The 15,194-nt window shown below is 46.4% G+C and overlaps 2 protein-coding genes across 11 annotated transcripts in view; both read left to right on the top strand.

The window, feature by feature from the left end:
* The window catches only part of LOC119394082 (glutamate-gated chloride channel), a 340,243-nt gene that overhangs the window by 49,529 nt on the left and 275,520 nt on the right, over positions 1–15,194 (top strand). The window lies entirely within an intron of this gene.
* Positions 1–15,194, top strand: part of LOC119394889 (putative nuclease HARBI1) — a 144,568-nt gene that overhangs the window by 128,569 nt on the left and 805 nt on the right. The window lies entirely within an intron of this gene.

The following is a 15,194-nucleotide window of genomic DNA, read 5'->3' as shown; positions in this document are numbered from 1 at the left end:
GAGAAGACAGACGGCATGAAAATCTCTTCGCTCCCTGGGGCGGCCGTATTTCGTTAAACCAGCGTTTTGTAGAGTTACGCGACATCGCATTCAAAAGAATTAGCTGCTAGGCTTACTTCGCATAACATTACAATTTGTTGCTATTGTGTTCATTGCTTTGCTATTGAGGTGAAAGTGTGATTTTTTTTACAAAGATGAGCGTTTTGATTTCGAAGTTTGCTTTATTATTCCAAGTTGGTGTTGTCCATGTCATCACTTTTTTTTTAATTGCGTAAATCATTGCACAATATGTATGTGACTTACATTAGTGGGCAAGAATTTCGTAAATACAAATTTAATTTACATACCGCAGCAGCTGATACTTTTCTAAATGACAGCCACTTATATTTATTAACTTTTCTTTCAAATAATACTCTTGATTATGTTGTATCGTCAGAGTTGCGGTAGTAAAAAACAAACAAGAACATCTTGGCTGACGGCATGATTTTGATGTGCTGTGCACGAAACGCTGTGTAATAATAATTGAACTATAACACGAACGGACAAGGCAGCACTCTTGCGCCACTAACAAAACCATAAGTAATTAAAGAATGAAAAAAAAAATCCGGAAAGCATTCTCTTTGGGCCAATGTATGCGCACTGAACCACATGTAAAAAAGTTAAACCATGCGTTATTTTCACTATTTTGTTTATCTGACAACCGTGGAAGCCTAACGAATGTACAGCCCGCTCCACTTGCGCGAGTGTTATTCAAACCTCAACCGCGCACCACCTGGTAAAACGCAATAACTAATCGCATTCCCATGGCTGACGATTACTTAACCCGACAATGGCGTCTGTCGAACCTGGCGTTTTCCTGACAGCGTATCTGCTCTAATTTGCGAGCTCTTTTCTTACCGCTAAACTTGGCTTTCTAAACCTAATCCTAATCGCATACTCGTTCGCCAAGCGTAGTACGATGCCTAAAGTTTCAGCGAAGAGAAAGTTAAGTCGGTGGCACACATAATGAACGCTCTCATCTTTGCTTTTTTTTGTTATAGTAGCTCGCCTTAGCACTGCCGTTGACGTGACTTCAGAGCTAAATGTTACAGAAGCTGCAGTCAGCGCAAGTTGCAAGTAAGCGGATCTTCGCCCAGGCTGTAGTTGACAAGCGCCCGTATATGGCAGAACCATGTTAGCCTCCCACATATCGACGTAGTGTACATGAGACGACATTAACATAGACTCAGTGGCTTAGGTTCCTTTCGCTCTTGCGCAGTTCTCTACACTCCACAGTCAAACGACTCCGTTGCGCGTGTTCTCTCCTGCGTAGAGCACCGCGGGGTGTTCCCTGAGCGTCTCGCGTTTCTTTAATCCACTGGTAACGGCGGCACGGCAGTCTTTACGGAGTGCTGAGGAAGCTCTAGAAAAGAAACCCGTGGTTCGGTAAGACAACAAAAAATAACTAACAAAAAAAAATGAGTCTTCGGCGACGAGAACTCGCGTCGTGGCCGGGTTTCGCGGAAACCCTATCAAGTTCTTCGAGGCCGCGCAAGCGTGCTCCCATGCTTGAATCACTTCGCCGCGCGCTGCATTCGCGTGTAGTCGCACTGAATATCGAACGAAATGGAATTGAAGATAGCAAAAAAAAAAAAACAGCCTAAATAAGAGAGAGAGAGATGTATAAGGAGGAGGCTGAGGAAAGAAACGTGAGGCGAGGGAGAAGGCGGCGGTGGTAGGACGGGGCAGTGCGCTTAGAATAAATACGGCCCGGCGCTCCGAGAGATCGATGGGCTCTCGCGTGGCTTCGCGTCGCGCGTGCTGGAGCGAGACGGAGGGAGGGAGTGCGTCGCCGTCCTGTGCTCCCGATCGGGCGTCGGAGACGGGACGGCCGCGCTATCGCGCTGCGTGGTGGTGGTGATTGCGAGACGGCCACCAACCTCCCCGTCTCCACGAGCTCGTTTGCGAGCGGCGCGTTTCAATGGAGGCTGCTGGCCCCTAATCATGTTATACCTCCCCCCTTTCTTTCCTTCCAAGCGCCCGCGACGCGATGACAGGGCGCGTCATCAACACCGCTTGCTCGGACGCGCTTTTCACTCTCGCAAATTGCGTCGGTGGTGCGCGCGCTTGCGCGTTGGGGTCTAACACGAGATGCCCCCCGATGCAAAACCTGCGTAGTTTCTTTTTTTTTAAAGACGATAGTCTTTCTTGGGGAACTTAAATGCAGAAATTTTGGTCTGTCTTTCTGTCTGTCTTTCTGTTTGTCGGCACGTCCCTCGATTCAGCCACTCGGCCAAAGTTGAACCACTTGCCCAAGGGCCAGCCATCGTGAACGGCTTACTAGGTTCATACTTGTGTACATTGTTGATCAAAAAGCAAACATTACGCATATCTGAGGCGCAGCATCCCTAGGTAAGTATTAGGTGGTGTGTTCTTTTAATAGAAAATACTGTTACGGGGAGACGACAGAAGAAGGCTGTATTTACAGTATTTACACAACCACAGAGGTAGGGGTGACAACCAAGATGGCGAAAGCAGCAACGAACACGTCCTCTTCCTCTTCGTCCTCTAGGTAAGCGGCACATAACATTACCCGCCAGCGGTGAAAGCACCGACTCGGTGCGCCCGGGCAAAGACGGTCGCGAGGATGGTCACTATACACACGCGTCGGTGGGTTCCGGTATGTGATAGGGCTACAGACGGACAACGTGAACAATGTCGGTGCGGGGCTGAGTCGACCAGGACGAAGACAATGGCTCGATTTCATACGTCACGTCGGTCACTTGGCGGCATACAGGGTATGGTCCGGTGTACGGGAAGAGGAGCTTTTCAGAAAGCCCAACACGTCGTGCTGGAGACCAAAGGAGGACAAGAGATCCAGGAAGAAAGTGGGCGTTTCTGTGACGGCGATCGCTGCGAGATTGTTCGGCCGCTTGCGATTCGGTTAACCGAACGCGCGCAACTTGACGTGCATGGTCGGAGCGGGCAATAGCTTCTTGAGCGTACTCAGTAGGTGGGTACATGGAAGGCGGCATCATCGCGTCCATCGTATCTATGTATAACAATACATAGATACGTAATTCTAGAGACCCTAGTTTCTTAAGCTGCGCTGAAAATGCGACAGCGCCGAAACTTGGCTTCCTCCGTGCCCTCTGCACGAGCTCATTGTTGTGTTTCGGTTTCGGTTCAGTATTGCACTGTACGAGTGCCATGGGGCGCCGCTCTGGCATTCCTGCTTTACCTAGGCGACGTGAATATAAAAGAGTGTGTGGAGAGTACTCGTTGAGTGCGGACGTTTCTTCTGCTTCGGCGCTTCGCGCCAAACCGCGTGTTCGGGCTGGCTGGCGTCTCCGCCGGTCGCGTTGGTCACCGCCGGTCTTCGCCTGCTGCTGCGCCGGGACTACCAGCCCGCAACACAGCATTCAGGTTTCCCGACGTATTGCCAGATGGCGTTCATATCTCACGCAGCGCCTCTTCTATCGTCTTTAGACGACATTTGCAGCGAAGCACGCAGATACGCGGCCATTTTTTTTGCGTTGATGGATATTCTTTTCGTTCAGAAGGTGAAGTGATAAGGCAGGAGGATGTCCGCAAGGTACAGGTTTCCCTACCTCTTGAATAAGCTACACGGAGGATGGCAACTAAACAAGGTTCAGTAAACGTCAAACGTTCCATTATAGTAAGTTTTGACCAGATATTCGCTTAGAAAAATCTTCTTAGGGATACACAGCCGATAACGCAATCAGCCGCTTTTCAAACTTAGGGCTTCCGTTATCAGCGAAGCTCCGACTTCGACGGCTCTTCTATATGATAAGAATCGAAGTAAAGCGTGATGAAAAGACAAGAATTGGTCCTACTTGAACTGATCCTCTACTACTGTGTGCAGACGTTGGTAACAGAGCACAATCAACTTAGCAGCAAATATGGATGGGATGTGTGAGCTGGTTCGGAAAAGTGTGCGTGTGTGTGGGAGAGGGTGGGGGGAGGGGGCATCGTCGGTTAGAGTTGCCAGAAGGAACGGGGCGTTACTGAACAGCAGCTCAGCTGAAGTTCACCTTTTTGTCCAAACCAGAGGTCAATTCTACTTTATGCGAAATCGTGCTCAAATACGGTAAGTGCCGTGTCATGCCTCTCCCTTCATTTATGTTATGCCGTACTCATTCTGACATTCTACTTAAAGTAGCGACTACAACGTCACCTTGTCATTTGCGTCGTTCTTGTTATGACTTGCATAGCATGCATATCATGAATTGTACAATTTGATGCCGTTCATCGCCGTACGAACGCGATTGTGAAAGACAGCAGATTTGCTGTTTATTATAGTCAAGAGTGCATTCAAGCCCACATCACAGAAATTACGCGTATTGCGCAGAGAAGTTTGCATATAACCAGGAGCCTAAGTACGGAAGCGCAAAGCCGCGTTATTGCGTCCATCATTTTATTTGGGCAGGGGGCTCAGTGAGGCTTTCACTTCATTTTACTTTTGGAACGAGCTGCACGACTTGGGAAGCCGTAAAAAATAGAGAAGGAAAACATGAACATTTATCGGTAACACCGGCTCCTGCGATAATATTGAGCATGATTCAATATCGGCAAAGCTCCTGGAGACAGAATGAGATTACAGTCTGAAGGCCGAGCCTCCTTGTAAGCGTGCTTCACCTTTTGACTCTCTGCTTAAGGAGAAGCGAGCTTTTACGCGGCAGGAATACGAGCGGCCAAGGAAAGCGGGAATGAATGAGAAAGAGGTGAGCCTTTATTACATTCCTTAAACAACATAAATACTAGTCATTTTATTTTCTATTCGTTGGTTCTCAATAAAGTTTAGTCCTCCTGGCCAGCTTGTAACACGCCGGATTTAAAGTATTTGCGCAGGCTTACGTCTAATCGCGTAAAGGCATGTCTACCTGGACACTAAGACACCGCTTACGTGGAAGGCTAAGAAATGTCGTCCTTGACCATAAAAAATCACAGCATATCCACGGAGTGAATGATGATGAGTGGGCGAAGCTGCGGAGGTTCATCGGTAAACCGAGAATCTTCCGTGAATTCTGCCCAGTACATCATCACCGACGTGAGATCGGGCGCGTTTATACTAAAGGTTCGATGAGTTATGACGACTTGCAGCTCACTTTAATTTTACATGTACGCTGTGAATTTTCATTGTTGAGAAAACCATAGCTTTAGAAAACATCTGGCGTCTTTCGATAAGCAGCTGGCGTCTTTTCGTTTTGCTTTAGAAACATCTGGCGTCTTTTCGTTTTGCTTTTAGAAAACATCTGGCGTCTTTCGTTGGTTTATTTCATCAATCAACGGCGTTTTAAACAAAATTTTTATTGTTTAATCCCGCACAGGAGAAATCTCACCAGGCACTACCTTGGAGGTAAACAATGGCTGCTAATGGGAATGAGAGACAGAAGAAGTCGGCTTTTAGCTAACACTTACACTTCTACTTCAACTAACGTTTCCTACTGGAACATGCCAATGGCTGCTAATGGGGAATGAGAGACAGAAGAATTCGGCTTTTATTTAACGCGCACGCTGCGAATTTTTTATTGTTCAACAACGCACAGGAGAAATCTCCCACCGGCACCACCTTGGAGGTCAAGATCTGGTACTAGCGTTAAGACTGGTTACGCACTACGACGGGGACGAACGGGTGCCGCTGTAAGGAGCTTCGCCCCTAATATTCTTGTGACATACGACGTTCGGCACATTATTTTTAAGAGTTGTGTGTAGAGGCCGGATTTTTAGGCATCAAAAAAGGTTGTTTTAGGCGCCAGAAATAGGCAGTCAAAACAACGTTTTAGGCCTCCAATAGCATAAATATAGGCCCAATAAATTTTCACATAAATGCAAATAATTTCAAACGAAGACGTGCGTGACTTTTCGACAGGAAAACAAAAATGTTATTGCTTTAAGATGGCACAAAGGCGCCAACAATTGAACATAGCCGTGCTGTTGTGAGAACGCGGTCTCTCACGTGTTCTGCACGGTGAGTCACGTGTCCACTGTCGAATCAACACACTCCTGGGTGTCTTTTCGGCATGACTGAGAAGGGCAGATCAGGATGAGATAGCCAGATCGCTAAAAGACCAGAAGGGAGCGATTCCTCCTAATGGCCGGATCAGATCGCTTAGAGCCAATTTCTCCTCTGGCAGTGAACCACTGGCGTAGCCAGGCGGAGTGTAGTTCGGGGGGTTAACCCCCCTCCCTCCCCGAAACTTTTCAGTTTTGCATCTGTATATATACACGCACACAAACAAACGCATGCACGAACATACATAACGTATGGTCGAACCGCCCTAAACAATTTCTGGCTACGTTGTACAGTGAACACCTTAAAAAGTAAATTACATACGAAAGAAAAGCTGCGTGCACATTACATTTTTTTTTCTTTTTTTTTTTTGTACTCTTCACTCTCATTTTTTCTGACGGCTCTCCGTGGTTTCGCTTTCGCCAACAGCTCGCGCCATGTCAGCGCGGCGGCGAATTCTCGCCGGCGTGTCCCACTTCACTGCTGCTAGCGGTTGTTTCCGGGAGTTGGTTGAACTAGAGGGCAAGGTTGAACCCCATGGTTCCGAAGAGTCAATGCTGCGCCGTAACATGAATAATGGTGTCAAAGTACACCCGAGAGCGAAACTTGAGGATAAATAGGGTTCATATAAGCGCCAATTTTGCAAATAGGCATTTATAGGCATTTGTGAGCATTTAGGCACGAAGGCCAATTATAGGCATTTATAGGAACTATAAAAACACTATAGAAGGCCTTCTTAACCTCTAATTCATGCTCATATATCTAAATGGCGCGATAGGAGTGCAAGGAACAAAATAGGAATTTGCCTATAATCCGGTCTCTAGTTATGTGTGTAAGGGACGCTTAAACGCGAAAACGAACGGTGTTACTCTTTGCGGTCGCTCATCGCCAAATGCCGTAAATAAATGAAACTCCGAACACTCGTGTCTTTAAGATTCAACCAAGCGAATAGTTAGACAGCAGCTTAACGCAATCACAATGATGCATTCATGATTGATTCTGGTGTACAGCGCCAAATTTTTATAGTTGACAGTTGACTAAAATACCGCTTCTTGGTTGCCGCCGCACTCTTATCACTCCGGTAATGAGTTTGCTAGATGAAACAGTGAAAAATGCAGATCCGCGGTTTTGAGCTAATGGCGGAAACACATGTTCAGTACGGTCCCATGTCGAAGGGAACAGTCGATAGCACCTCTGATATGACTGACCCCCTAAATGAAAGCGGATGTGGAAGCATTGTTTGTGCATGACACTAGTTCTTTCAAAATGAATCAGAACTGTCAGCCACCAATTGTCAAATAGAATCCACAATGCTTCTGCAAGAGAGCGAAATCCGGATACGCCTTGCACGCCACTGTTCCCTTTTACGGAGGACCCGTCTGTACGTTTTTATTATGCCCAGGCATTCTTCAGATCATTCCGTACACCTTGCGGTAGGTGCCTCTCTAGCATATATTCTAGTACTCCCGTTTTAAATACCAAGCAGCAACCATTTCAACCACACCAGGCCAACGGAACAATATTCTATGGCACTGTCCTTTGTATAAAGACTTCAGAGCGAGTCGCTTTGTACTTTATTAGTATGTGTATAATGTGTGAGCAGTAATTTGCATCCGGCAAGCTACAAGTTCAATTAGCGGTGACGCTTTCACGTAAAATGCGTACCTTCACGGCACGAGTGTAGTCGAAGCGTCAACATGCATCTGCAAAAAAGGCGAGCCGTGACTTCGTCGGGATTAACACAAGACATCGTACGCAGCAACTCGCCGTCATTGTTGAGAAAGCAGGTAGGTATGTACTCGCCAGAACGCCTACATAACGGCGACACCACTGTCAAGACTGCTCTGAGGAGGGACGCTTGATCACTCATCGCTGAGGCGGTGCCGCGCACTCATGCCGTGTTACAGTAATGTGTTCCTACAGACCACTAGTTTATGTGCCGTGAAGAATATTTACGCAGCTGCCTGCGATGATCACGGAAACGAAGCGTTTTAAGTAAGACTAAGGATAGCGCACAGTAACCAAGCGAAATCCACTCTCGAATATTTTTAGCAACCATTGTATGATTTCCTCTTCTACCGTATCATGCTTGTACTGGTTTCATCCGAGTGTGTGCGTACGTGTTTCTGTCGATGTTTTTGTCACTGCTTACCTTTTACCCCAAGGGTCGCGGGATCGAATCCCGGCCGCGGCGGCTGCATTTTCGATGGAGGCGAAAATGTTTGAGGCCCGTGTACTTAGATTTAGGTGCACGTTAAAGAACCCCAGGTGGTCGAAATTTCCGGAGCCCTCCACTACGGCGTCTCTCATAATCATATCGTGGTTTTGGGACGTTAAACCCCAGATATTGTTATTATTATATGCTTACCTTTTACGTGCATTATTTGCTATGTTTGGCAATTTGGTTTAGTTCTAGTCAATCGTCTGCAGTTGCTCATTATATCCGATCTTATCTCTTTTTACAGTACACTTTCACACCTACATCCTTCCTTGTGTTTTTTTAATGCGCTACCTGTTTTGTGATCTAGTGTCAGTAACGTGTAAGCCGCCAGGAGTGGCAAAATAGTTTGTTCCGGTGGACATCTGCACCTACAATTTTACTATACAATAGGCTATTTCATCGCGATATTAATGAATCGCCGACACTCGACGCGTGCTAATAGATACCGTTGAAAAATGATCAGTGTTCTAAATTGCGAAGGTGTTGGAAGACAGAAGGGCGAAGTGTAGGCAAATACGTGTACTATCCGTCATTTGTTAGTCTGGTGAAACACCGTGTTGGCAGCTCCCGTGAATGCTAATACGACCACTCTCTAGAATTTGCGTGGAAAGCTCTGCGGGATGAAGTATTTTTGTAATAGCTTCAGAATTCGGTACGCGGAGCTTTGCGCCTGCAGTCATCTCGGTTTGTCTCCGCAGCACATGCGCCAAACACTAATCACGGCCTGGGTTATCGTTTCAGCTGCTACTTACCGCAAATAGCATGCGAATGATATTGCCAGCCAAGCGGATTCATGACGAATGAGATTGTGTTTGGTTTTGATTGTATTGCAATGGTTATGTTTGACACAGGGTGTGCAAAACAAATCCTGCACTATGTTTTGGAATTTTCAAGATGTTAAGAAGAAAATGTCTTTCTTTTTATGATTAATTCTTTTCATGCACCCAACAAAAGCTTCTGGATCCATGCAGCGCTGAGAGCGCGATCTTCTTCCGTTCGGGTTTACGGAGAACAAACATCTATTGTAAATCATCAAGGGCGAGCGTACGAAGAGGCCGGTAAATGCAATGAACCCGGTGAATCCAATGTTCGGGAACTCAATTTTGAAATTTTGTAATTATTCACGCTATATCAACTCTATACCAGTGAATACCAGCCGAAACCTATCACAACATAGATGGGCCATTCCAAGTGAAACGTCCCAGCCCAAAATTCGACCCCCAGCGATTCTATTGATAAAAAATGAGCTAGAAGGTAACTATGTGGGAGTGATTTTAGTAAAGTATTTTCGTTCAGAAAAATTATCTGGTCACGTGACGGCCCTTTGAAAATTCTGGCGAGCTGGAAAAGTTGGGTGGGAATATATTATGCGTATTCACCCTTCAAAACTGGGTACAATGGCACATTGTGTTTTACACCATTATGTTGTCATTGTTCTTTCACGTGACGTCAAAAGTAAAACCATATATTAATTTTCCGGCTTAAATAGGCTTAGCAAAGAAGCAAGAAAACGTGCACATTCAGACAATTTTTGTAAAACTGGCGGCAATGTTTCAGCCGCAAAAATTTTTTATCTGTTTTACCAGTCAACTTAGTATCTGCTAAAAATACTTTCAAACTTTGTAAACTAGCGTTTATTGAGATAAATGCTTGCAAAGTTGACAACAAATGACTTTTTGGGGAGATTCACTCATAAATTAAGCATCGAGGCCCTCGCGATAAAAATATGAGAGGGTTCTTTATATGCTCCAACCACTCCTCTTGTGATGTGGAAATTTTTGTGGAGCGCGTTTCAGCTTCTAACAATCTGTGCGGAGTGATTGAGCGAAGATTTCTCTTTCTTTTAACACGAAAGTGTTTTATGCCGGGGTCCCCCGAGACTTCAAGGACGTATTTCCGTCACGGAAATGGTGTCGAAAAAATGCGTACGATCTGGTGGAAAAAAATGTTTCGTCAACGGGAGTCGAACTCACGACCTCTCGGTCCGCGACAACAGATGCCGGGCACGCTACACTGCGCCACAGTCACTTGCTCTGGAAGCTTTACAAACGCGCCTTTTATACCTCACACTTTCCTCTCACAGTACTCTTGGTCAGCGGGGTGGTGTCGCCATCCGGGAGCGGTAAAGTGAAGTAATGCATCATGACTATGGCCTCCGCGATTAGATCCTGCAACGCGTCGTTGCTACATGTCCGTCCGATTCGGCGCGTTTCCAATAGCAGAAGTGCAATTTTGTCAATGCCTGAAGACACCGCGAGGTGACGACCTTAGCCCAAGCGTCGGCCTCGCTCACAGTATCCATCCATACCAAAAAATCACAGCATATCCACGGAGTGAATGATGATGAGTGGGCGAAGCTGCGGAGGTTCATCGGTAAACCGTGAATCTTCCGTGAATTCTGCCCAGTACATCATCACCGACGTGAGATCGGGCGCGTTTATACTAAAGGTTCGATGAGTTATGACGACTTGCAGCTCACTTTAATTTTACATGTACGCTGTGAATTTTCATTGTTTAGAAAACCATTGCATTAGAAAACATCTGGCGTCTTTCGTTAAGCAGCTGGCGTCTTTTCATTTTGCTTTAGAAACATCTGGCGTTCTTTCGTTTTGCTTTTACAAAACATCTGGCGTCTTTCGTTGGTTTATTTCATCAATCAACGGCGTTTTGAACAAAATTTTTATTGTTTAATGACGCACAGGAGAAATCTCACCAGGCACTACCTTGGAGGTAAACAATGGCTGCTAATGGGAATGAGAGACAGAAGAAGTCGGCTTTTAGCTAACACTTACACTTCTACTTCTACTAACGTTTCCTACTGGAACATGCCAATGGCTGCTAATGGGAAATGAGAGACAGAAGAATTCGGCTTTTAGTTAACGCGCACGCTGCGAATTTTTTATTGTTCAACAACGCACAGGAAAAATCTCCCACCGGCACCACCTTGGAGGTCAAAGCGTAAGAATGGTTACGCACTACGACTACTACTACGACTACGAGGGACGAACGGGTGCCGCCTTAAGGAGCTTCGCCCCTAAAATAGCTCTGCGACGCGCGCCTCCCCGCCTGGCCGTAACACCTCATTCCCCGATTACGCTCACCCAGCGAAAAATCGCGGCTGAGCTAGATGGTAGACACGACGCGCGTTGCGTTTCCCTCTAGTCCGGCCGTAGTGTTCAATAACTCTTTAACATGCCGCGGGGTGGCGGCCTTAGCCACAGTATTGCGTCAAATCTGCGACGCTCTTCTGGCTGTAATGCCGCTTTTTCTGGTTACGCTCTCACCGATAACTACTACAGCTACCACATGGGTTTGTTTAATCATTGATCACGGTCGCTAGTCATCGGAATGGAGATGACAAATTTTACCAGCGCAAAAACATGGAACACCTAGAGATCCAGACACACGCACAGTGCTGTGTTTGTGTGTGTGTGTATTTGTTTGCTTGTTTGTTTGTTTGTGTGTGTGTGTGTGTGTGTGTGTGTGTGTGTGTGTGTGTGTGTGTGTGTGTGTGTGTGTGTGTGTGTGTGTGTGTGTGTGTGTGTGTGTGTGTGTGTGTGTGTGTGTGTGTGTGTGTGTGTGTGTGTGTGTGTCGATCCCTACGTGTTCCGTCTTTTTGCGCTGGTAAAATATGTCATAAACATGAACGTAATCGCCCAAGCACCAGTTTTAACTAAGGAATGGAGATGTACCACCAAGCGTCAACGTGGGTGCATCCTCGTTAAACGGTGCTATAGCTGCCAAACACCAATAGACATTGTGCAAGCTCTCTTATATCAGTGTACAGTAAACGTTCAACTACCTCTGTAAGGACACGTTTTACTTTCGTGTTATACCGTTTCCTATGACGGAGGAATCAACCATGCTTCTTTTTTTTTCGGGTTAGTGTAGAGAGAGAGAGATAAAAGCGAAGGAAAGGCAGGGAGGTTAACCAGGTTGCACCCGGTTTGCTACCCTACACGGGGGAGGGGGAAGGGGAGAAAAAAGAATAGAGAGAGCAAGGAGGAAAGAAGGAACAAGTAATACGCGCACAGTGTTCACCACACACACACAGACAGTCACAACCGAGAAATATTTGACATCGCTTCCTCTGCGGTTGTCTGCGGTTGCCACGACAAAAACCTACAAGTCCTCGCTGTGTTGAGGTCTCTCATGACCACGATGCGCACTCTCCTCAACGGAATGACAACTCCGTCAGCTCAATGTGCTCTGCAAGTTCTGGATTCCTTGGAGCCAGTCCTTGCAAGCCTTTTTTAACGCCTACTTCTAGATCGGGTTAGTGTAAGTAATAAACGGTGCCAGTAAGCAAGCCTCCGTACGACCTGGTTCGACTTGCTCACACAGGTTAGGTTCACGGCTGGGCAGTATCGCGATACAAGAGTATCGCGATAGTATTTCAGAGATGCTTCTGAGTATCTGTATTTCTGTATCGAGATACATTTGAAAGATGTATTTGTATCTCAGTAGTGAAATGCATTTAGGATGTACCGCCTGTATCGCGATACTATGCAGGACACGGGTATCTCGTTACATTGTTTTTTTTTGTGTGTCGGAAATGAGTTGAGGCGTGTTTGCAATGGGGGAATGACGTTTTTTTTTTTCATTTTTATGCCAAGACAAGCAAAGGCGCGCCGCCGGTCGCCGACAGATAGGGCGGCAATGGTTTCCCCTCAAACACAGAATGGTCCATGTGGTAAAGCGCGCGACGCCGCAGACGGCAGAATCGCGGGGGCAGTGTTGTCGGCCTCTGCCGACGAAAGTCGCTGTTTCTCAAGGTCAGTGCAGCACGCCTAATTTTTTGTTTTTCGGGTGGCAAGCCATTACTTCGCGACCCCCCGCGCGGATACCGCCTTGGAACAGGCTTTGCAATGATTCGCGTGCGTGCAGTTTTCAAAGCGGCGGCACTTCCAAAAGCAGTTCCCGTAGTCCCGGCGGAAGTGACTAGAAGATGACTATCTTTGACGCGCTTTCAGCCACCTCTCCAATGTCAGGGTGTGTTCCTATGATTACATGCGTGAAACGATCTTTTGTGGTAGCAGGCTCCCCCACCGCCGGAGCCGACTTCGCCTGTTGCGGCTTTCTGAAATGGGTGCTGGTAACGTCGGTGGTGGTGAAAGCTTCATTCAAGCCGACAGGGTCAGACGGCTGAGGATTCCGAAGATGGGGACCGACTTCGGATTCTGAACAGTCAGAACAACCAAAGTGAGGGCGGAAGTGTTTCGGTATCTAGATGACCCGAGAAGGGATATCGCCACGCTGCAGGGCAATCCGGCTATGAAGGCGGTATTTATGCACTATAACACGAATTTGTGCTCGCTTTCAGCGGTGGGCAGACTTTTTCTTTCGTGAGTTTTGTGCTGAGGCTGAACCGACGCTGTTGGAAGACAGCCTATTTGAGAAGCCTACACAGCAACCTTCTCAGCAAAGCAGATCTTCAAAATAAATGTGTGCTTTTTCTCAATTCACTGGTGTTCATTAGTGGTTCGAGTGATTTGCTTAAAGTGTGCCACTTCTAGCATAGCTTAGTTTGTTCGCCAAGTATGTCGATTTCGGTGCCCAATCCTTGTTACTGTTGCTGTGAAATAGTGTATTTTTATTGCAATTGATACTTGTAATTATGTCAACATTACTACTTATGTACTTTGTACGCCCCTCCCCTCCCCTGCAATGTTTTAATGGCGCTGAGGGTACTGTAATAAATAAATAAATGAACTGAACGTTTCGATGCGCTGTAACTTTAATTACAACATTATGCTGCACTAATAAGTGTCTTTGCGTAGTATGAGCATCCTTGAAATAAAAAAAGTATTCCAGTATCTTATTCGCTGTAACTGTATTCCGGAATACTTTTTTCGTCTTATTGCAAAAGTATCTCCGAAATATCCCGTTACATTAAAGGAAAATGTATCTCAGTATCTGTATTTTAGGCTTCCAGTTCATGTATTTCGATATCTGCATTCCGGAATACTTTTCTGAGTATCTCTGCCCAGCCCTGGTTAGGTTGACAGAAGCGAGACCGCTTGACAGGTCTAATGTAAACTTGAGCCCCTGGGATCGGTGCTTCAGATAGAGTAACAAAAAGCAAAGCTCTGCATTCAGGGAAAGTCGGTGTTTTCTCTCCTCGGAGCAAGCTGCCGGTGAGGCAGAAGCGATTTGGCGAGTGTAAACGGTCTAGACCCACTGCGGTTTCGCTCTTATGACTCGGTCGCAAAACTTTAAAGTTTGTGTAAACAATCATGCGATGGCAAAGCACAAGCAAGCCATCTGATATTATGTGTCAGAAGAGGTGAGACGCTTATGGCACCTGTGGAACGTATCACGTCGCTTTTTGAGGTCCTTTTGGTTGCCTGTCGCGGCACGCCGCTCTGCGATATTGCCCGGCTCCGAGCGATTTGCACACCAGATGTTCCGATCGAGATGTCGGTGTTCCTTCATCGCTCCAGTTCGTCCTCAGCGAAATAATAATTCAGAGGCATCCTATGACAATAGCCACTGCAATAATATATCTCCCGAAAATTGAAATGTATTTTTTCAGTATAAATATTGGTATTTAAGGAAACGGGATTTTTCATATGTAGTGATAAATACGGTTGCCCGTGGTAAGCGAGCGTACGAGCTGCCGACATTCTTCGGCATAAGTGGCGGCTTCGGCTAGAGTCGTAGATTCTGAAGGGTCCGGGCGATACAGAAGTATAGTGTCAAAGAGCGAGGAAGGTTCCCGACCATAAAGCAGGAAGAACGAAGAGAATCCTGTAGTAGACTGAATGGCGCTATTCTAAACATACGTAACAAAGGGCAGTATGCGGTCTCAATCCGTGTGGTCATCGGAAACATAATGTCGCCCAGCATGTCGCCCGTTGGTTCGCGGGTGATATGCGGTAGTAGTTCGATGGACGACGTTGCATTCGCGGAGGAGGGCTTCTGCATTGAATGATAATCTTCTATCGTTTTATATTATCA

The sequence above is a fragment of the Rhipicephalus sanguineus genome, chromosome 5 (assembly GCF_013339695.2).
Source record: "Rhipicephalus sanguineus isolate Rsan-2018 chromosome 5, BIME_Rsan_1.4, whole genome shotgun sequence".
Lineage (NCBI taxonomy): Eukaryota > Metazoa > Arthropoda > Arachnida > Ixodida > Ixodidae > Rhipicephalus > Rhipicephalus sanguineus.
This window is presented reverse-complemented; position numbering and strand designations above follow the sequence as displayed.